This window comes from Candoia aspera, chromosome 2 (assembly GCF_035149785.1).
Source record: "Candoia aspera isolate rCanAsp1 chromosome 2, rCanAsp1.hap2, whole genome shotgun sequence".
NCBI classification, from domain to species: Eukaryota; Metazoa; Chordata; class Lepidosauria; order Squamata; family Boidae; genus Candoia; species Candoia aspera.
This window is the reverse complement of record NC_086154.1, coordinates 113,697,918-113,719,418: the sequence shown is the minus strand read 5'-3', so window position 1 is coordinate 113,719,418 and position 21,501 is coordinate 113,697,918. Positions and strand designations below refer to the sequence as shown.

At 43.0% G+C, this 21,501-nt stretch overlaps 1 protein-coding gene across 2 annotated transcripts in view; it reads left to right on the top strand.

Moving 5' to 3' along the window:
* Positions 1-7,216: 7,216 nt before the first annotated feature.
* The window catches only part of GCGR (glucagon receptor), a 39,735-nt gene continuing 25,450 nt past the window's right edge, over positions 7,217-21,501 (top strand). Inside the window, exon 1 of one of the 2 annotated variants that reach the window (XM_063293300.1) lies at positions 7,217-7,296. The gene's annotated coding sequence lies outside the window, so the exon portion shown is untranslated. Of the gene's footprint in view, positions 7,297-7,596; positions 7,679-21,501 lie in introns of those variants that run through there. The other variant, XM_063293301.1, reaches the window with a different exon arrangement.

Genomic DNA, 21,501 nt, shown 5'->3' with positions numbered 1-21,501 from the left:
AGTCTCTAGTGGTTTCTTAGAGCCATTTGCACACAGTGTAGCAGTTTTGAATAGGAATGGAAAGAAAAGTCACCCCAAAGAGCGTATTTTTTCAATCAATGTACAGAGTAAAGAGAAGGCAAGAAAGCAGGAAACAGACAACTGAATGGAGATCTATGCATCCTTGGAATTTAAGTATGACTCTAATAGGCTGCTGTTTGGCAATCATTCCAAGGCAGAATGTGTTGTGACCTTGCTCAAAAGCTATCACATAGATTTAACTTCTAGCCTAAATATCCTAGTGACAACAGAGTCCCTTGTGCCACATCAGCTGTCAACATTGGCACCAGTGGACCAAATATATTAGAACATGAGCCTTATTAGATCAGGCTTAAGGATGGCCTACCAGATGTTTTCCATAGTGGCCAACCAGATGGTTTGAGAAGCCTCAAACAAACAAAACATGAAGATAATAGCTCTCCTTTTGCATTTGCCTCGCTTTCTCCTCACTCCAGCATTTATATGGGAGATTTCATGGAGCTGCTGTTTTTAATAGTCATCCTATTCCCTCTTAAAGCCATTGATGTTAATGCCATCATCAAATCTTGTGACATTTCCATAATTGTGTTGTGTGTTTCCATTGTTCTGAATCTATTGCCCTGCAATTTAACTGGATTGCACTGAGATAGAGAAGAAATTTTATGTAAATGCTCTCAAAGTCAACCTCCTTTATAAATGTTCCAATTTCTTGATAATTTTGGATACCTTTTTTTGTGGAGTCCTTGTTCTCTGAGCCTTGTTGTTTTCTTGCAGATGTTTCATTGCCAGACTAGGCAACATCTTCAGGCACAACAAGGCTCAGAGAGCACAAAGGACTCCACAGTTCAACCCTGAGCTACAAATATTCTCTTCAGTTGGTACCTTTTTCTGTGCCTTTTCCGGAAGTTCACAGAATTCAAATATAATCATATCACACATTTATTATTAAATATTGTTTATTTGTAGCAAGTTGTTTTATAATAATTTGTGGCTGTGTGTGTTTGTACGTAACAAATTATTTATATAATCCCACAACTTTAACTCAAAACAAACAAATCTGTGCTTCTCCTGGATATGATAAAATAGATTTTGTCCATCTCAGCAATATCTGAAACTTTAAGAAATTATTTCTTTCTTGGGAGAACGGGAATGCACGAGTTCTCAGTCTTTGACAAAACTGCTTTCCTTAAAAGGCTACTTCCTTAAAAGGTTACTTACTAAGCTTGCAACATTTAACTCTTCTGTCTCAAAACTTTTTAAAGTATAGTAAGAGACTCAGATTTTAATATTTAACCTCTTATCCTTGAAATGATCCTTGAATATAAAGCTGAAAGACCAACAATACTGTCAAATACAGAAATTTCTTACATTATTTTGTTATTTAATTAGCACTTATTTTGTTAGTGTAGTATGTGAGAAGTCATATAACCTGGAGGGACCATTAGAGTACAGTACATTCTGGGGCTGCCTATTTACAGCAGGCAAAGGATCTCAAAAAGCTAAACAGGGTCAGTCCTGGATAGAACTGGGATGATAACCACCAAGAGATCCCAGGGCTGCAGAAATTGAAAAAAACATCCCAGAAGAATACAATGGCAAACCATATCCATATTGCTGCTAAGAAACCTACTTATGACCACAATAGGGACTGGAACTTCTGTTGCTAAGAGATGTAGTTGTTAAGTGAGTCAGGCCTGACAACATCAACATTTTTGCTGATCCTGTTAAGCAAATCATGCAATCATTAAGTGAATGCAGCTTCCACCATTGACTTTGCTTGTTGGAAGTCCCCTGGGAGGGTTGCAAATGGCGATCACCTGACCCTGGGACACTGCAGCCATTGTAAATACAGTACATGCTAGTTGCCAAACGCCTGAATTTTGATCACATGACCGTGGGGATGCTGTGACACATCTAAGTGTGAGGACCAGTCATTAGTCATTTTTTTCAGCACTGTCATAACTTTGAATGGTCGTTAAACAGAGGTCACCAGAAATTGAGCTTGACTTGAGGGAGGAGACAAGTCAACTTATCATTCCTTTTTCTACTTCTCACGTTGTTGTTTATTCGTTTAGTCGCTTCCAACTCTTCATGACTTCATGGACCAGCCCACGCCAGAGCTTCCTGTCGGTCGTCAACACCCCCAGCTCCCCCAGGGACAAGTCCCTCACCTCTAGAATATCATCTGTCCATCTTGCCCTTGGTCGGCCCCTCTTCCTTTTGCCTCCCACGCTCCCTAGCATCAGCACCTTCTCCAGGGTGTCTTGTCTTCTCATTACGTGGCCAAAGTATTTCAGTTTTGCCTTTAATATCGTTCCCTCAAGTGAGCAGTCTGGCTTTATTTCCTGGAGTATGGACTGGTTTGATCTTCTTGCAGTCCAAGGCACTCTCAGAATTTTCCTCCAACACCCAAGTTCCAAAGCATCGATCTTCCTTCTCTCAGCCTTCCTTATGGTCCAGCTTTCGCAGCCATATGTTACTACAGGGAACACCATTGCTTTAACTATGCGGGCCTTTGTTGTCAGTGTGATGTCTCTGCTCTTAACTATTTTATCGAGATTTGTCATTGCTCTTCTCCCAAGGATTAAACGTCTCCTGATTTCCTGACTGTAGTCAGCATCTGCAGTAATCTTCACACCTAGAAATACGAAGTCTTTCACTGCTTCTACATTTTCTCCCTCTATTTGCCAGTTATCAATCAAGCTGGTTGCCATAATCTTGGTTTTTTTGAGGTTTAGCTGCAAGCCAGATTTTGCACTTTCTTCTTTCACCTTCATCATAAGGCTCCTCAGTTCCTCTTCGCTTTCAGCCATCAAAGTGGTATCATCTGCATATCTGAGATGGTTAATGTTTCCTCCAGGGATTTTAACTCCAGCCTTGGATTCCTCAAGCCCAGCATGTCGCATGATGTGTTCTGCATACAAGTTGAATAGGTAGGGTGAGAGTATACAGCCCTGCCGTACTTCTTTCCCAATCTTAAACCAGTCTGTTGTTCCATGGTCTGTTCTTACTGTTGCTTGGTCGTTATACAGATTCTTCAGGAGGCAGACAAGATGACTTGGTATCCCCATACCGCTAAGAACTCGCCACAATTTGTTATGGTCCTCACAGTCAAAGGCTTTAGAATAGTCAGTAAAACAGAAATAGATGTTTTTCTGAAACTCCCTGGCTTTTTCCATTATCCAGAGGATATTGGCAATTTGGTCCCTAGTTCCTCTGCCTTTTCTAAACCCAGCTTGTGCATCTGGCAATTCTCACTCCATAAATTGCTGAAGTCTACCTTGCAGGATCTTGAGCATTACCTTACTGGCATGTGAAATGAGTGCCACTGTTTGATAGTTTGAACATTCTTTAGTGTTCCCCTTTTTTGGTATGGGGATATAAGTTGATTTTTTCCAATCTGATGGTCATTCTTGTGTTTTCCAAATTTGCTGGCATATAGCATGCATTACCTTGACAGCATCCTCTTGCAAGACTTTGAACAGTTCAGCTGGGATGCCATCATCTCCTGCTGCCTTGTTATTAGCAATGCTTCTTAAGGCCCATTCAACCTCACTCTTCAGGATGTCTGGCTCTAGCTCACTGACCACACCGTCAAAGCTATCCCCAATATTGTTATCCTTCCTATACAGGTCTTCTGTATATTCTTGCCACCTTTTCTTGATCTCTTCTTCTTCTGTTAGGTCCTTGCCATCTTTGTTTTTGATCATACCCATTTTGGCCTGGAATTTACCTCCGATGTTTCTAATTTTCTGGAAGAGGTCTCTTGTCCTTCCTATTCTATTGTCTTCCACTTCCGCGCATTGCTTGTTTAAAAATAATTCCTTATCTCTTCTGGCTAACCTCTGGTATTTTGCATTTAATTGGGCATATCTCCCCCTATCACTGTTGCCTTTTGCTTTCCTTCTTTCTTGAGCTACTTCTAGTGTCTCAGCAGACAGCCATTTTGCCTTCTTGGTTTTCTCTTTCTTTGGGATGTATTTTGTTGCCACCTCCTGAACAATGTTGCGAACTTCTGTCCATAGTTCTTCCGGGATCCTATCTACTAAGTCCAGTCCCTTAAATCGATTCTTCGATTTAAGAAGAATCGCACTGCATATTCCTTAGGAATATTAGTGAGCTCATATCTAGCTGATCTGTGGGTCTTTCCTAATCTCTTTAGTCTGATCCTAAATTGTGCAATAAGAAGTTCGTGATCTGAACTACAGTCAGCTCCAGGTCTTGTTTTTACCGACTGTATAGATGTCTGCCACCTTTGGCTGCAAAGGATGTAGTCAATCTGATTTCGGTGTTGTCCATCTGGTGAAGTCCATATATAAAGCTTTCTCTTAGGTTGTTGGAAGAGAGTGTTATGCAGAATGAATTGTCTTGGCAAAATTCTATCAGCCTATGTCCTGCTTCGTTTTGTTCTCCCAGGCCATGCTTACCTGTAATTCCAGGTGTCATTTGACTTCCCACCTTAGCATTCCAGTCTCCTGTGATGAAAATAACATCTCTTTTAGGCGTGTTGTCCAGTAGGTGCTGCAGATCCTCATAGAACTGCTCTACTTCAGCTTCTTCAGCATCTGTGGTTGGGACGTATATTTGGATCACTGTGATGTTAGACGGCTTGCCCTGAATTCAAATTGAGATCATTCTATCGTTTTTTGGATTGTATCCAAGCACTGCTTTAGCCACTTTACTATTAATTATGAAGGCTACTCCATTTCTTCTGTGGAGTAGTAGTCCACAGTAATAGATCTGGTGGTCATCTGATGTGAAGTGGCCCATTCCAGTCCATTTCAGTTCACTGACGCCCAGAATGCCTATCTTTAATCTTGACATCTCACCAATAACCACATCCAATTTGCCCTGGCTCATAGATCTTACATTCCAGGTTCCAATGGTGTGTTGATCCTTAGAACATCAGATTCGCCATTCACCACCAGCACCGTCAGCTGCTAGCCTTCTTTTGGCTTTGAGCTAGCTGCGTCATCACGTCTGGAGCTAGTTGAACTCATCCTCTGTTCCTCCCCAGTAGCATTTTGACCATCTTCCGACCTGGGGGTCTCATCTTCTGATGGTATACCGACATATCTCTGGTTGTACTGATCCATTTAGTTTTCATGGCAAGAATACTGGGGTGGGTTGCCATTACCTTCCCCAGGGATCACATTTAGTCTGGCCTCTCTGTCATGACCTTCCTGTCTTGGGTGGCCCTTCACGGTTTAGCTCATGGCATCATTGAGGGGCTCAAGCTCCAGCACCACGACAAGGTAACGATCCTTTGCTGAAGTCTACTTCTCACATAAGCCCCTATATCAATCTGCAGTCTTTTCCACCCATCTCCCACATAAATATCGTCCCTCCTTCTCACACACAACACCTATTACTTAAGAAAATACGAGTTGTGACTATTGCCAGTACATTTTTCGGAATTCCCTATCTAAAACTTGTGTGCAAATTATCTGGAAGACCCTTCATAATTTTTCCAGATGTGCATGAAATTTATCTTTTTCATTACTATTGCTCAGAGCTGATTTGTCCAGTGAGCTATGATAACACTTCCGTATATCCTTTTAATTACCATCAATTCAGTTCCAGTCAGTAACATCATTTTCTGCATAACCTAATATGCATTACTTAGGTATTACTAACACTGACCACATTTTCCACTTGTATGTACAACTTTCCGGAGCACAATCTGTTGATTTCTGTTCTAACAGCCTGCAAATACAAAATGATTGGCTCCTGCCCCAAAGAATTTATAATCCTTAATTAAACACAATGGAGACATCAAACAAAAGGAAACCAGAATATAATGGAGACAGGAGCAAAGTGGAAAGAATAGGCATATATCTGTTGAGCCCTATACACATTTTGGCAGCTGTAAATGCAGTATATTTACATTAATTCTGAGGCAGTACTTTCTCAGGTCTGCAAAGCAAAGGAAAGCTGAAGTACAGGTAGTCCTTGTTTAGCAACCCCAGTTGGGACTGGCAACTCGGTCATTAAGCGAAGCAGTTGCTAAGTGAAACCACAACTGTGCTTCTTACTTCAGCTTTCCTTTGATGTACATACCTGCAAAGGTTAAGGTTGTAAATGTGCGGATTGGTGATAATATTACTTTTCATCACTGTCATAACTGAACCGTTGCTAAACAAGAACTACCTGTAAGATCATAAGCGGTTATGGCTTCACTTAGTGACCACTTCACTTAATGACCAAGTTGCTGGTCTCAACTGTGGTTAAATCAGGACTACCTGTATGGGGATTATTTGCATGGGCAATAAAATATTGCAAAACGTATCCTTAGGAGGTCTTTTTTTTAAAAAAGATCTGAAATTCACGTACTGAATCATACACAAATGGTATCCAGTTATTGGAATTCTAATATTGGGAATGCATTAAAACAAAGTTGGGATATGATACTGAACAGAGCTGGGGTTAAGTTAGTGGTTTTCCTCCAAGGATTCCTGGTCTTCTAAGCTCAGATTTATGAGTAGGACTTCCTGCAGGATGTGTCTGACAGGGGAACTGATTCCTCCAACACCCCCCAACTGCAATAAACTATTCATCCATTAAAAGGGAACTATTGTTTCTGATTGTCTTCCCCTCAGAATGAGGGGCACCTTCTGTCTTTCTTCAAAGCTTTTCTGAACATTCACGTGTCAACGGGTTCACGCACGGGCTAGAAGGTGGATGCACACCACCCGGGGGAGACCTGTGGCTCTTCCCCAGGCAGACCTGAACAAGGCAGGGAGCCTCGGCTTGCCCCCGTTGCTCGCCAGGAGTTCCACGCGTGCCGCAGCCCCCTCGGTCGGGCGGTGCGGGTCGGATGAGAGGCGGCCTCTGCGGTCCTGGCGCCTCTAACCTCGCTTCTCCCTTAAGGGCCGAGGGGGGCTCCTGCGGCCGCAGAGTAGGAGGAGGAGCTGAAAGAGCGCAGGGCTGAGTTATAACTTGTGGAGCAGGAGAAAGAGAAGCGAGGGAGCCGTTGGTGAGCGGCAGGATTGTTTGCCTTGCGCCAGAAGTAGGTTTGGAGTCTCTCCGGCTCCCTGCCCACACCTGCTGTCCGAGAAGCGGTGCGATCCTTGCCGCCGGCCCCTCCCCGGCCGTGTCGTCGGTCGGTCCCCTCCCCCGACCCGCTCAGTGGCTGCTGCGGCGAGTCGCGGCTCTGACAAAAGTTTTGAGCGAAGCCGAGCTCGGCAGCCGGTGGAAGGAGCAGGTCGAAGCGTTCCGGCAGCGCGCCCCTTTGCCCCGCGATGCGCCCCGGAGGCGCCGAGAACCGACGCCAGCCCGGTAGGTCCGCGCTGGGAGACGGAGGAAACGGCGGCGTCCTTCTTGGCCAGGAAGTGGGGGTCGCCCCATTGGAGCACGGCCAGCCGGAAGGTCCCCCGGCCGCCCGGGGGGTGGGTAGGGACAAAGGTCTCGAGGTGAGTTTTCTGGGGCAACTCGTGGCAGCTCGTGGAAGGAGCCCTCGCGGCTGCACTCGGGAGTCCGCTGTCGCTCTCGTGCCGAAGTAAGAGGGAGTGACCTGTGCACACGCGCGGCCGCAGCCTGTCACGGATGGTCCGTGCGGTCTCCCGGTGGCAGGGCGTTGTGGGGAGCCAGGGGAGCCCAGCCCCGATCCGGACCATCCACGTGGAGCAAAACATAACGGGACAATCCCGTTGGGTGCAGAGTAAGTATCGTTGAGGAATAAAACGAGAGACTTCTGTAAACTTTTAACGAGGCAGTAACGGAAGCTCCCGAGTCTTCCCCGCCTCAAGACGCCCCCTTTTTGGTGCCAATGTATATAGAAAATTCGCCGAATATGCCCGTTCCAGTGTGCCTTGAAGGTCAGGGGCTCAATGGTAAGTATATTTAGTCAACCCTCTGCCAAAAATCCTATCTCTTCTCCGGGTAAGAGCGAACGGGCCTGGAGCCTGGCGTTTAAGCTGGTGGGGCGATTCTCACAGCATTATAGATAGAGACCCTGTCACTATTTCACTGTTGACAATTTGGATAGGGTAGATGTCAATCTAGGAGGCTGATTTTATTTAAATCTACATGGGTGTATCGACAGGTATTCTTTGAATAATATACCAAGTAGAAACAGTCTGGATTTTTTGTAAGTTTAGGATGCGGAAGATAGTGTGTGTGCACATGTGTGTAAGTGTACACTTACATAATTACATACGAGTTACAGAGCGATAGTGAATGAGCCTCCCCCTGCAAATTCAGCCCAGAACTTTATGGCTCCTAAAACCTAGCAGATGGATACGGCATGACTTTTGGTGAGCTGCAGCTCACTTCAACACAGTGGTTTTGCTGCTGCAATTTTGGTGTCTGTTTCTGTCCTCACCCCATATTGTTCTGCAGGCTCTGCTGTGTCTTGGACTGCAGTAGTCCTCCAGCAGCGGCTGCATTCGGCCTTTTGTCCCCAGTCCCTGGCCTGGCCTGGCTTAGTTTGTTAGTTACCTAACACCTGGCAGAACTTCCACCTAATTAATACTAATGAGAATCTGCTGCATGTGCAGAAGAAAAGGCGGCTGGGGGGAGAGTGTGCCCAGTGCTTGGGCAAACAATATTTACTAAAGAGATTGTCCCATGTGAACTGTTACACAAAAATGGGAATGGGGAAGGGGCCGGGGATTAACCATCTCCCTTCTAATAAAGAAAGGAGCAACATCCAGTTTGGGACGGGGTGGGGGGGAGTCCAGTGGATAGTGTTACTGTCCATTCAGTCTAAAATTTCACCATGTATAATGTAATCTCACAACGTCCACTGGGAAAATTAAGAAGGATCACTAGGATAGTATCCTTGAGGTGTTTGGGTTGACATTCAGACTGAAGGTGTTAAAAATGATTCTGTTATGGAAATGAATTTCTAGCCCACCTGAAGATTGGTGTTTGAGAATGGATTGGTTAAGAGTTCACCCTATCCTGGCTGGATTTACTGTCAATATTACTCGTATAAACATACCATTTCATGCAAAACTTTCTAAGTAACATCCAATAATTTCTGGCACTCAATGTAGCAGGATAATGGAATGACAGCAGAATCCTAACCAAGTTTGGTGTTTGATGTTTTTTGGGTGGAACTGGAACTGTTGGGTTAGCTGTTCTGCTTTGGTGATATCTTTAGTGAGAGCAAGGCCTTAGGCTGTAGGTTGGTGATCATGGGGATATTTAAATGTATTCTTTCTCCTTTGTCAGGTGATTAAGAAAGTCAAGATTTATACCAATTACATCAACCTTTTGAGCCATTCATGAAGAGCAGACATTTTTTTGGCTCCCAGAATTAGTTCTGACCTCTGACCCTTATAACTAGTTCAGACAAGAGTGAGGAAGTTTAGGTAATAATCCTACATTTTTTGCTAGACTTGTTTTCTCCTTTTCAACTGTGACAGCATTTTGGTTCTGTTCGGCAGATTCTTAGAAAAGCTGCATTTGAGCCAATAGTTTCCTTTTAATCAACTTTCTTGGTTCTAGAATATGAAATGGAGCACTGACATGACCTTAAAATGTCTTGTAAGACTTTCTCCTATTTCTAAAAAAATCAGTTTTCAGTCCCAGTCCCTCTGTCCCAATATAGTATTGGCTGGACATTTTGTGAATGCATTTATTCTATACATCAATATCTTTCAAAACAGAAAAAGTGGAACAAACTTGTGGAAAGATTCTTAATAAGAAAGCTGCAATATGCAGCAAATAATCTCAGTAAATTATACAAAAATGTAAATATTCAAATTATATGTGAAAAAAAGTATTTGTTTTTCTTCCTAGTGTTTTTCCTGCAGATGCAGGGTCCACTTTTTTTGGATCAGCCGAATGTTGGTCTGTTGGTTGCAACAGGAACTGACCAACAGGCTTGTCGCCCGAGCCTGACGTTGGGGTCTCAGAGAGGGTGACTGGCCCAAGGTCACCCAGCCGGCTTTCATGCCTAAAGTGGGGCTAGAACTCACGGTCTCCTGGTTTCTAGCCTGTAGCCTTAGTATATTAGTTATTAATTCGATAGGGTATGCCTCTTTTTAAAGGACTTTTAATTATTTGAAAGCTGTGATATTTGAGACAGAAAACAGTATGCATCGGGGCTTCCAGGTCTGGGATGCAAAGAGTTAGAGTTTTCTTTCTCTCTCAAGTATAATTGAGTGTCATCTGGATTTTGCAGCCCAGATCAGTAGCCCCAATATGTATACCCAAAGAATATTTATGAAAAAAGATTGGCAAGCCCTAGCTTTTGTCATCTAAAAGTTGCATATAGACTGCTTTTCATTTTTGCAAGGATTAGAAATGAAGAAGTTTCTCAGAAATTGATATCTGTACGGTAGTTACATCCCACGGTAGGGACCAGCCTTCCCCAGCTTCGTGCCCTGCCAATACACTAGACTACAACTCCCATTCTCCATAGCCAGTTTTTGCAGTACAGCTCTCTGTACCTCATAGCTTTGAAGGGGGTAAAGGGAGATGCATGCATCAGATCTGCAGAGAAGCAGGCTAGAGAAGACTATTAGAGACAGATTCTAAGCTGCATGCTGCCACTGAAAGTATAAACATTTCTAGTGACTTCTCTTCTCTAACTTGAACTGTTCTATCTCTACTTTACATACTTCGTTTTACTGAGCGATGTCTAATATGGTCATAAATTTCCCATAATCTGTATTCCCTTTATCTTTAGTATACTTCATTAAAACTTCCATGACTCGGAAAATATCACCACTGTTTTGTTGCAAACCTGGCGAAGAATCTGTTCTGTGTACGTACTGAACGATCCTGGTTGTAATAGAGAAAGGTTGTGCATCATGATGTCATCCATGTTCTCATCTAATGTAACTGAAGTCAGGTTGCAATCTTGTTGATATGAACCCTGGAGTGCACCCTGGGAATTAGGGATGAAGCAGAATTAGCTTTTCTGTTCTTTGCCTGCCTGCTTCCCAGTATTTAACTGATAATTAATTACATTTATTTGTTTATAGTTAAATACTGAGTTTAATCCTACCTGGAAGCTTTCAGTGGTTCATTCTGTACATGCTCAGTGATACTGTTCTCTTTAGATAACCCGAAATAAAAAAAGCAAACCCCATCTACTGAAGTATATATGAGATAAGGTAGCCCTGCTTATTGGAGGGAATTTATCACATCTGTGCTGAGTTTTAGGGGCAGTCAAATGGTTGTGCAGTCACTTCACTGCGTGGCCAAATCAAGATCGTTAGTCCTCCAACTTTTCACAGTACTTCCTGATATTTTACCATGCCATCAAAAGTGCTTGATCATTGGTCTGACACTACCATGGTAAAATCTTAGCTTGCACTGGAGAATTTTGACTTAGCTTGGATTGGAAGCATAGTTATCTGTCTGCATCACTTTTCCATTGCATGTTGAAAAGAGGGATCAAATTGACTCAATTCAGAAACAGGCATATTTCCCAACATTGCATTAGAATCTGTGGCCTGATCAGAACGAGTTCCAACTCAAATGAAGTACTGAGCAATCCTTTATATGTTTACTTGGAAGAAAGTAACCCTGTGTTCAGTGGGGCTTCCAGCAAAGCATGCCTGTGATTCCAGCTAGGCAGGGCAATCCTATATTCCATTCAGAGCATTCTGATGTCACAGCACTAGGACAAGCCCTTCGCTTGCAGACCTGCAAAATGTAACAAGCGTAGTAAGAACAGCATGTGATGTCCTTCCTATCGCTTTGCTGCTGCTGCTGCTGTTGTTGTTTTCCCTCAAAAAAAAAGATCCAGTCGGTTTGACACATTTTGATAGGTTGGAGGTCTTTGGCTGTTTCCCCTGTTTTGTGCCTTCTGGGCTCTTACTAAGGTTGGGATTTCCTAACCTCAGGACTGCCAGCTAAGATGTCTAGGTGGGAGCTGGGGAAGTGTTAGTTTCCCATGTGAAATTGAAGCTGGCCCTCCGACTTCAGTGGACAGAAACCAAACTATCCTATGGCCCTGAGAACAGACCCAGAGTCTTAACCTACTTCTTCTGTTGGCTGTGAATATAATGAATTTAGTTAAACATATAAGGAGTGTTCAGTACTTACTCCAGGCGAGAGAGACAGATAGCAATCCTAATTTTGTGTTTGTATACAGAGATCCAAAGGTAATGGTGGAAGAGAGGGAGGAGGGGTGTTCTTTCATCACCATTTCATGCTTATCTTTATACTTTTCATACTATTGGTTGCAAGCAACAAGATATTTATGCATCAGTTCCAAAGCTAGCATTTGTTACCCTTAATTTGGGAGGTGTTTCATGAGAATGGAAATGTTATCGAACTTACAGATCCAAGCCTGCCCCTGATCTTCCCTGAAGGCTGATGCCTGTACAGACAGCCTTGTTATCTGAGAAGCAAAGGGGTTCTGCAGTGACTGGGAAGAGAATTGTGACTTCAGTTCCTCATCCCTTCAGAGAAAGATCTAAAACAGTGCTGGTCCTACAGGACATCATTTGAGGGAATGTAGGATTCCAGCTTAAATATAAGCATTTAATAAGTAAGAGTGTCTGGAAAATGTTCCAATATTTGGGGGAGTAACATTTTTGCTGTTGAGGTCCACTTTCCTTTGAGAGTCATCTGCAGAAAACTGCATGGAGGGCATTTGGGGAGGGGCATATTGCCCTAGGCCCAACAAAAAACGAGCCCCATCTGAAGTATAGTTTACTACTTGCAATGATCAGACTCATCAATACTTTTCATTCAGGGCAGTAACACTAACCAGTAAAATTAATCCTGTTATTTTGGGTTTCTCACAAATTCTGGTTAGGGAGTTGTTGATTTTGATACACCAGCACCACCAAAAAAAAAAATCACACTCTTCCCAAATTACATTGACACATGATGCAGCAAGAAGAAAGTTGCAAGGGGGAGGAGGAGGAAAAATCCAGTGAACATTCTGTCCCACTGCCTCTGAAAAGCTTGGCTGTATGCCATAATGGACTGGGCTTAAAAACTAGATGTGGATGCCCAATTCTTGTTTCCTGTCTGTCTGTCTGTCTGTCTGTTTACCTATCTCATTCAATTTATTTTGTGTAGCAGACTGGGAGAGACTGGTTTTATCAGAGGTCTGACTTGTTTGCTTAGGTCAAGGATCACACAAAATTAAAGACCCCAAACAGTTCACTCTCTCAGTAGGATTCTAGGTTCATTCTTTTAACAGAAGATAGAGGTACAAATAAATTAATATTGACAAGTATTTATTTTTTACATTTCTATCCCATCCTTCTTCAAGTAGAACTAGAAAGTATATATGATTCTTCTCTCTTTTTTAGATAACTAACAACCCTGTGATGTAAACTACAGCTAGTCCTCATTTAGTGACTGCCTCATGTAGTGGCCATTCACAGTTACATCGGTGATGAAAAAGTAACTTTACAACCAATCCTTGCATTTAACAACCTTCACAAGTATGTAAAGCAAAGAAAAACTAAAGTAAGATCATAAGCACAGTTGTGGTTTCACTTAGCAACTGCTTTGCTTAATAACCAAGTTGCTGGTCCCAACTGTGGTCGCTAAACAAGAATTACCTGTAGGCTGAAATAGGATTAACTGCCCAAATGAGCTTCCAAACTGGGTATTTTTGTACTGGAATCTTCCAGGCCGCATCCAGACCTTTGGCCATGCTTTGTACAGATGCTGGCAGATGAAGCTTAGCCCCAGATTTTCTACCCTTGTAATAACGATCCAACATACTGTAGGATTTGAGCCGCAGCATTGACAAAAATATTCTGGAGCTAACTTGCAACAGAAACAGACCTAGTTGCATGCGTGCTTTGGGACATGTGTACTTGTCCACCTGTTGGGATAGAAGACTGGTTACATTTGACTGCTATTCCTTTCTTTGTGGAAGGTCCAGGGAGTGAGTGCTGAGCCACTGCCACAGGCCTACCGGGTTCCCTGGGGAGCCTTGCAGTGATGGGAGGCCCTTAGCAGGGTCCTTTGGATCCCATCTCATCCTCTCCACAGTGCCCTTTGTGCCTCAGTTCCAGGCTGGGTTGTGTCAACAGAGTGATTGCAAAGAGTTGTGTTTGAACAGGCTTTACTCACCATGAGACTTTGCAGCCAGGGAAGCAGCCTCAGAATAACAACTACAGTAGTGTCGCCGACTTCTGACCTACGAGGTTGGGTGAGAGCCATCATCAGCACTTCCTCCAAAAAAACAGATGGGACTAGCTTTACACTGGAATTAAAGGGCTGTGGCTTCCCTTTCCCAGCTCTGAGAGCTTTTCCCCATCTTACAAGATTACAGTTAGGGCTCTGCTTTGGTTTAGAAAAAGATTCAGCAGCAGTCTCACACAGACGCTTCGTCTGAACATGAGCAGGTGCAAATGTGTCACTTCCCCACCCCCACCTCAATGTGTGCTGGCAGCCAAAGGCTCTTCTTCCCAGGACTTCCTTCTTCCCTATGCAAAATAGCAGCGGATCTTCTCTCCATTGATTCTGAAAAGAAAGAGCAAAGAGAACTGGATCGCAATGAAATATTCAGACAGAAGCAATGTGACCCATGAGCCCAGGGAACTGGCAGGATGTGTGCCATCCAGACATCCTTCTGCAACATGGTGTTGGAGCCAGTGCTCACTGCAGGATACCTGGCTGGGGTAGCTGCCCAGGCCTTGGCGGCATGCAAACTCTCATTAACTGGCTCTTCACCAGCTGTGCTGGCCACTCTCCCCATATTCTTCAGTCTCAACAAACTGTCTTGTTGGAAAGGTGCAGCTGGTTCTTTAGCAGTTGGACCAGCCATTGATCCTCAGCTCACAGAATTGGAAAGACCCAGAGAATTCACTCAGAATTGGCAGGCCTTAAGTACCAAATCTTGATCTCAAAAGTGGATCATATTGTGATGCAGCAGACTTTGCTTTCCCTCCTGAATTGTTTTAGAGACAAGATTCCCACCATATAAGACCAGAAGAAAAGTTCTTGTGCTGCAAGACAGGTGAACAGAACTGGAATTAGAGAACAAAATTGTGGGGGTACCAAGCACTATTCAGATGAGAAGTTACTGTTAGCAACCTTATACTGTAGCAACCTTCCCCAACTTGTATGCCTTCCATACACATGGACTTCAAGTCATAGTTTTCCTCCAGCAAAATGGCCATTGCTGTGAATTCTGGGAGTTGAAGCCCACACATCTGGAGGGTGCCTGGGTTGGGGAAGGCTCACAGATCGTAATCAGTATACATGGTCTCCCCTCTGACTGTTCATTACAGTGTTCCATGTGGGCAATTTCCAAACATGGTTATTTCTATCTCCTCCCCTACTAACACCACAATTTATCTAACATCTGTAGGCTAGAGATGGTAGAAAAAAGGAAGTGAGCTAATCTCACTTGAAAGGGAAAATACATTCATTAGTGACCTAGGTGCATTTCAGGCTCACCTGAATGCCTCTTCTTCCCATCCCACTTGTGTAATTTCCTGTTTCCTGTGCTGTTTCACATTTCCTGAATCACCCAAGAAATCAAGAACTAGTTTCAGTTCCATCCTAATATAGAGATGTTCTTTTATGATTTTTCACAGAGCTCCTTTTCCCCGAGGATCAGTTACTCTCATTCTTGGACTCTATCATATATCCAGGGAATGTACTTTTGGTTTGCATAGGTGGGATAAAATAGCAGAACAGAAGAGTCAGAATCTTGGAAGTGCTTCCCTTCTGTACAATATCTCAATATTACTTTTTCAGTGCATTCCTATCCACTGTAGTTGCTAATGCAGCATCAGCAATTCATACTAGCATTTTACAAAGAGGCAGGCCTCTGAGGAGTTTGTACCGCCATCCCAAAATAGATACTATTATCCACCTGCATTTGCTACCTGCCCAGACTGTCTCTTTTATCCTGTTCTGTGTCCAGTAGCATGCCAATTTTTCCTATCTTCCACAGTCAGGCAGTTTCCCATCATTGTATTACAATATAAGGTAGGGACTGATAAGTAACTATGAAGAAGCTCCTCCCCCTAGATTACCTTCCAAATAGCAGAGGTTCTGCAGAGCTCATAGGAATGAGCTATTAAAGTCAGAAAAATTCAGCCAACCCCAAAGAGATAATTTGAACCTATGAAATGCCATTTGCATTGTGGTAAAAATCATTATAAGATTGCATAGTGTTTTCTTTGGTCTAATCATCCCTGCATCCTGACAGCTGGGTGATATCGAAAAATGAAATCAGTGTATTTTTCTTTGCTATTTTATCCACAGACATATGAGAAGTACTGGGTCGAAGAGATTACCCACTTGGACATAGGGTTACAGAGGTGTCCCAGTTGATCAAGTCCTGCTTTCCATTGTCATTTTCCTAGTCTGTTCTTTTTGTCCAGCAACCTGCCAACAAAGCTAGTGAAGGAGAATGAAGGTCAGAATTAAGGGGCAAGAGTGGAGCTGGAAAAGCAAGTGAGAAGAGCAGAAACAGCCGTTGTTGAATACCTGCCAATGATGGATCTAATGAGCTTTCCCTTAAGGTTAGCTAAAGCTATGGGATCTCAAGGAGGGATTAGTATTGGGAAGAGCCAACCCCACAAACTCCATCACATCAGCTCCTGCCCCAGGGCTTCCCTGTGCTCCCAGCCAAGCATGGAAGTCCCTGCTGGGTTGGATTATAGCTTCAGGGATCCATGCCAGCTCAGCCATGGCCTGTGTGCCATTAACGCACTAGGGGCTAATCCTATAGCATCTTAACAAGAGAGGAACCTCCCCCTTGCTCCTATTCCTACAATCTTTTTCTTGAGCGCAGAAGATCAAGGGCTGGAGAAATGTTGGCGTGTGTGTGTCAATGTATGTGTGTTTGTGTATGTATGAGAAAGAGCAAGAGAAAAGTCAGAGTCAAATCAGCTCTGACATTGCTTGTCTGGAAGTGCCGCAGTCCTTCCCTAGCATAGGTGATGGTGCAGTATGTCTATCGCTGACCAAGCAGGAGAGTGTTTCTTTGATTGGGCACAATTACAGATCTTTACAGAGCATTTTTTCTTTTTTTCCCTTTTTCATATGGAAGTACTCAGAAAAAAGGCCCCTTTGATTATTTGTTTTAGCGTTCAAGAAAGGTCTATGTGGTCCAGTTGCAAAAGCCTGGAGCATATGTACTCAGAGTACGGCTTTGCAATGGATTGTTCCAGAAGAAGAGACTAGTATTGCTGTTCTATGTGCACCTATGTCTAAGTAAGCAACACTGACATTCAGAGTAAACATGCATGGGATCAAGCTGTACTTGTGCTACTGGAAGAGTGATACCCTGTGATATCAAAAACATACTTCCTAGTAAAAGATACAAAGCTACAAACGTCAAAGAGAGCTGTCCCTGAAATTAAAGCATCCACCTGTATATCATCCATAGATAGATAGATAGATAGATAGATAGATAGATAGGTAGGTAGGTAGGTAGGTAGATAGATAGATAGATAGATAGATAGATAGATAGATAGATAGATAGATGGTTTTCCATGTCATGCAAAGGTGACAGAGCATGAAAAGTTTAATTCAACTGACAAAATAAGTCACCAGAACCAGATGGCATTCACTAGAGAGTTCTTTAAAAACCCAAATGAGAAGCTGCTAATATGTAAGGTAAATGGAATTAAAACTAGTCTGTAATCACACGGTAAATAATCAGTGTGATAGCAATTTTGCAGAAAGATCCCATAGGGTGGGAACCCCCCCCCCCAATAATATCACTGGCATAACATTTTGCCACAAATGGAAAACCTTATTAAAACACAAATTATGAAATTACAGAGTCAACCTTGGGAGATGCAACATTAAATGGCTGATATTCTACCCCATGCAACGGTAACCCCTTTTAAACTCAGTAAGACTTACTTCTTCTGGGAAGTCATATGTAGGATTGTACTGCTCATGTACCATTTCTGATTGCCATTTGACATTCCATTGCTATTGAGCATGGAGTTAATTTGGAGGTTTTACTTCCTTAGTTTCTTCTTTGTTGTCATGTTTTAAATAATTGTTTTTCCTAGCACCCTGAAGTCTCCTCCTATTGTCAGTGGCAGAATTCACTCTCTGTCCAAAGAGGTGACAGAGGTCACATGCCTGCCACTGCAGTGGTCATCACTCTCTTCTTCTCCATAATAAAGTCTAGTAATACAAAGTACATTGCATAATGATACTTACTTACATGCCAGGTTGTTCCACCCTAGCAGGCAGCAGCCAATAAAATAGAATGGGAACAGAAAAAGTAGGGTGTGATAACATCATACCATTACACCGCTCTTGTATTACTAAAAGGATATGAGGTAGTGGACGAAGATGGATGAAACAACATACTCCATAATTTCTTGCTCTAGCCTTATTTCTGCATTGTTATAGGATGGTTCTGAAAAATACCATATGGAGAGTAATGGAGAAAAGGTCTCTCCATGGCTATTAAACCAGCTAACTAAAAATGGAACTTCTATGTATAGCGATAATAGCACTATATATTTGTCCACCAAAGATTGTAAGTCAGGATTGGACTGCCCTTTTTGGGGTCAGGGGCTGTACTTTGGTGTCATCAAAATCTTTGGGCTCCTGAGAATTGCAGGGGGAATCTCAGAGATGCTATGACATCACCACAGGTGGACAGGGCCAGGTTTTTTTTCAAAGAGGAGCTACAGGGCAAAAATAGCCTAACATGCCTATTTTGTCCTTATTATGCCCCCCTTCAGATCAGAAATTTGGTAGCGCTACCAAAAATCAATGGCTTTGATGCCAAATTTTGGCCAGAGTGATCTGGTGATGCTCCGAGGAGTGCAAATTGGGATTCATCATGCTCCATTTGCGTGGCTTTGAAATGCTGTGCCAAGCAAAGAATGACAAACCCTGCAGCCTGGAGCTAGTGATTTCAGCTACCCCAAAATATACCCTTGGGTAGGTAGAGTCTCTTGGAGAGAGGAATGCTCCCTAACCTTCCTTTGTTCCTTTCCTGTAACCAAATCTATGTAAATGCGATGGCTTGCAAGTTGTACAGGGACCCGTGCTTGGTGCTCCTGTTAAGTTTGATTCTGGGGACTTATTTTTTTGAACTGTAAATGGTGCCAGGCAGGGATGGGAACTGAGAGACATCCTGGAGGGGCTGAGGTAGAACTTGATATGGTAGACTCCTACAGCAGCCACAGTGCTTAGCAGATAGCTTAGACAGACTATGTAGTGGTGGCAGCAGGGAATAGTTCTGTATCAGTAACATCCCATTCTCCACACAGAACCTTTTTTTTTTAATCCGTTCAATCGTGTCCAATTCTCGGCAACTGCCTTGGCAAGTCCATGCAGTTTTCTTGGCAAGGTTTTTCAGAAGTGGTTTGCCATTGCCTTTGTCTTAGGGCTGAGAGAGAGTGACTGGCCCAAAGTCACCCAGCTGGCTTTGTGCCTCAGGCGGGACTAGAACTCCCAGTCTCCGGGTTTCTAGCCTGGTGCCTTCACCACTAGACGAAATTGGCTCTCCCACAGAACCTTATCATTCCCTTAATGTAAGACCTAGGCAGATCTCCTGCTGGGTTCATTCTAACTCCTTTCGACACAAAAGGTAGTGCTTTCTAGTTACGTATGTCTGCAATGACCATCATTTTCTTTTGATAAGAGTATTGGGATTCCCCCCCTCCCTTCTGCTGAGACAATGGCAACAGGAGGTCAGAGTCAGTAGGCTTTGCTCTAAGAGGCAAGGAAATTTTATCCTGGGTAGGATTAACAGAGAGGTTCTGTTTTCACACTTAGGTTCTAACTCAACATTATTATTAGGATTGAAAAGCAAATTTCTTTATGATCATACTGGCTGATGGGCTTGCACCCAGCGATGTACACAGAGCTCACTTAATCAAGTTTTTGATCTCTAATCCTTGCCTTTGCACACTCCTGTCTTGTGACACACTGCTAAAATGTACAATGGGGCTAATCATGTATTGCTTATATAATCATCACCAAACACCATCTGTTTGGGATGCTCTAATAATGAATTCCTGCCCTGGGCAGTGGGCTGCACCAGGTAATCTTCAAGGTCCCTTCCAACCCTTCCATTCCATGATTCTGGGATTTATTCGGAAAGGAATCCCAGAGTAACCAAGGATGCTCTCAGATGGAGGGCTATTAGTACTGCCAACCATTGATGTTCTATTGTAAACTCCAAGTAAAACTTGCTCTCTACATTTCAGAAGTGTAGTGCTTTATTTGGTTGTGTACCTGACCATTTATCAGAGATGGGAAAACTGTACAATACAGGCCATGGACAGCCTCCAGTTTTTAATGCCCCCAACAGTCCATCCATACCACACCAAAATTGGTAGATAAGACTTTCAACAGGAACATATTAATTAAAAAAAAGGGGGGGGCAAAATAGGGGTCTTATGAATCTTCAAAATTTAGTGCACTGATTTTGTCCATTAATCATCTAGCCTCCCCCTAAAAAGGTCTAAAAATTTCAATTCTGGCTTCAGGAATTACATTGTATCACCAACCAGGACCCTGTGCGTCTTGGATTCCACCCCACCTCCAGATTTTGAAAAGTAAAAGTAGATAGGGTTGCCTGCTTTTGTTATATACCATCCAGATGTTTGGTCTAGTGGACGATGCTACTCCTGTCCTTCATGCTTTATTCAGTGCCACATACATTCTCCTGGAACTTTGAAACAGAACCTTCTCAGAATCATTTAACACTATGCTCTGTGCATATGTTTATAGTTTTTGAAAAACTACTGAATACAATTGATTATTATTAACTATCAGGAGATTCAACAATAGGCTTCTCAGTTACCCACCCACCTACCCAACACCAACAGATTTATTACCTTGCAAAAGTGTAGTTTGAGTCAAAACTGGTGGATCTCTATCCAAATTAAGTAGAGGAAGCATGAATTAAGTTCTCCTCTATCTGCAAAGACAGGCTGTGTAGTGACACATCTTACTTTGTGCCTAAAAATTAACATTTCAACCAAAGTATCTCCAGTCCCTCTACGGGCTCTTGAACAGACAGAATCCAGAGCTCTCTGTCTAATGGGAGCCAGACATGTAGGTCAAGCCTCCCTCCAGATGGTTCAGCAAGTTAAATCAGGCTAAAAGTAAAGATAAGATACTGGAAGCAAAGGTAACAGAAACTGTGTTGCAGGATAGTAGCACATTTAAATCTGGACCAAGAAGTAGTCCCAAAGATATGCATGCAGTGAATGCTCTTTCTTGAATTCTGCAGTTCTCTGGATCTAATATGGGCACCTGTAGTTTTGTATCTTGCAAAGCATTCTGGCAAATACCAGAAAGAGTTAAGGATGGTCCTAAAATATATTTCATTTCTATAACCCCTTTATTTTCCTCCCAGAACAGTTATCTTTTTCCTGACTTGCCCTCCCCTTCAGTGATGTTGTAGAATGGCACTGACCCATTTCAAGAAATACAACTATTTATTTAGGGGGTTTCTTTTGTTTGATAATAACTCCCCCCATCCCCAATTGGTGTCTTTAGGCTCTTCCACACGATTACAGTTCAGAGATGCCCCACTAACTATTTCTGGGAGATGTCCTCATGATGATGCAGTCTTGGCTTATTCCCAGACCACCATGGAGG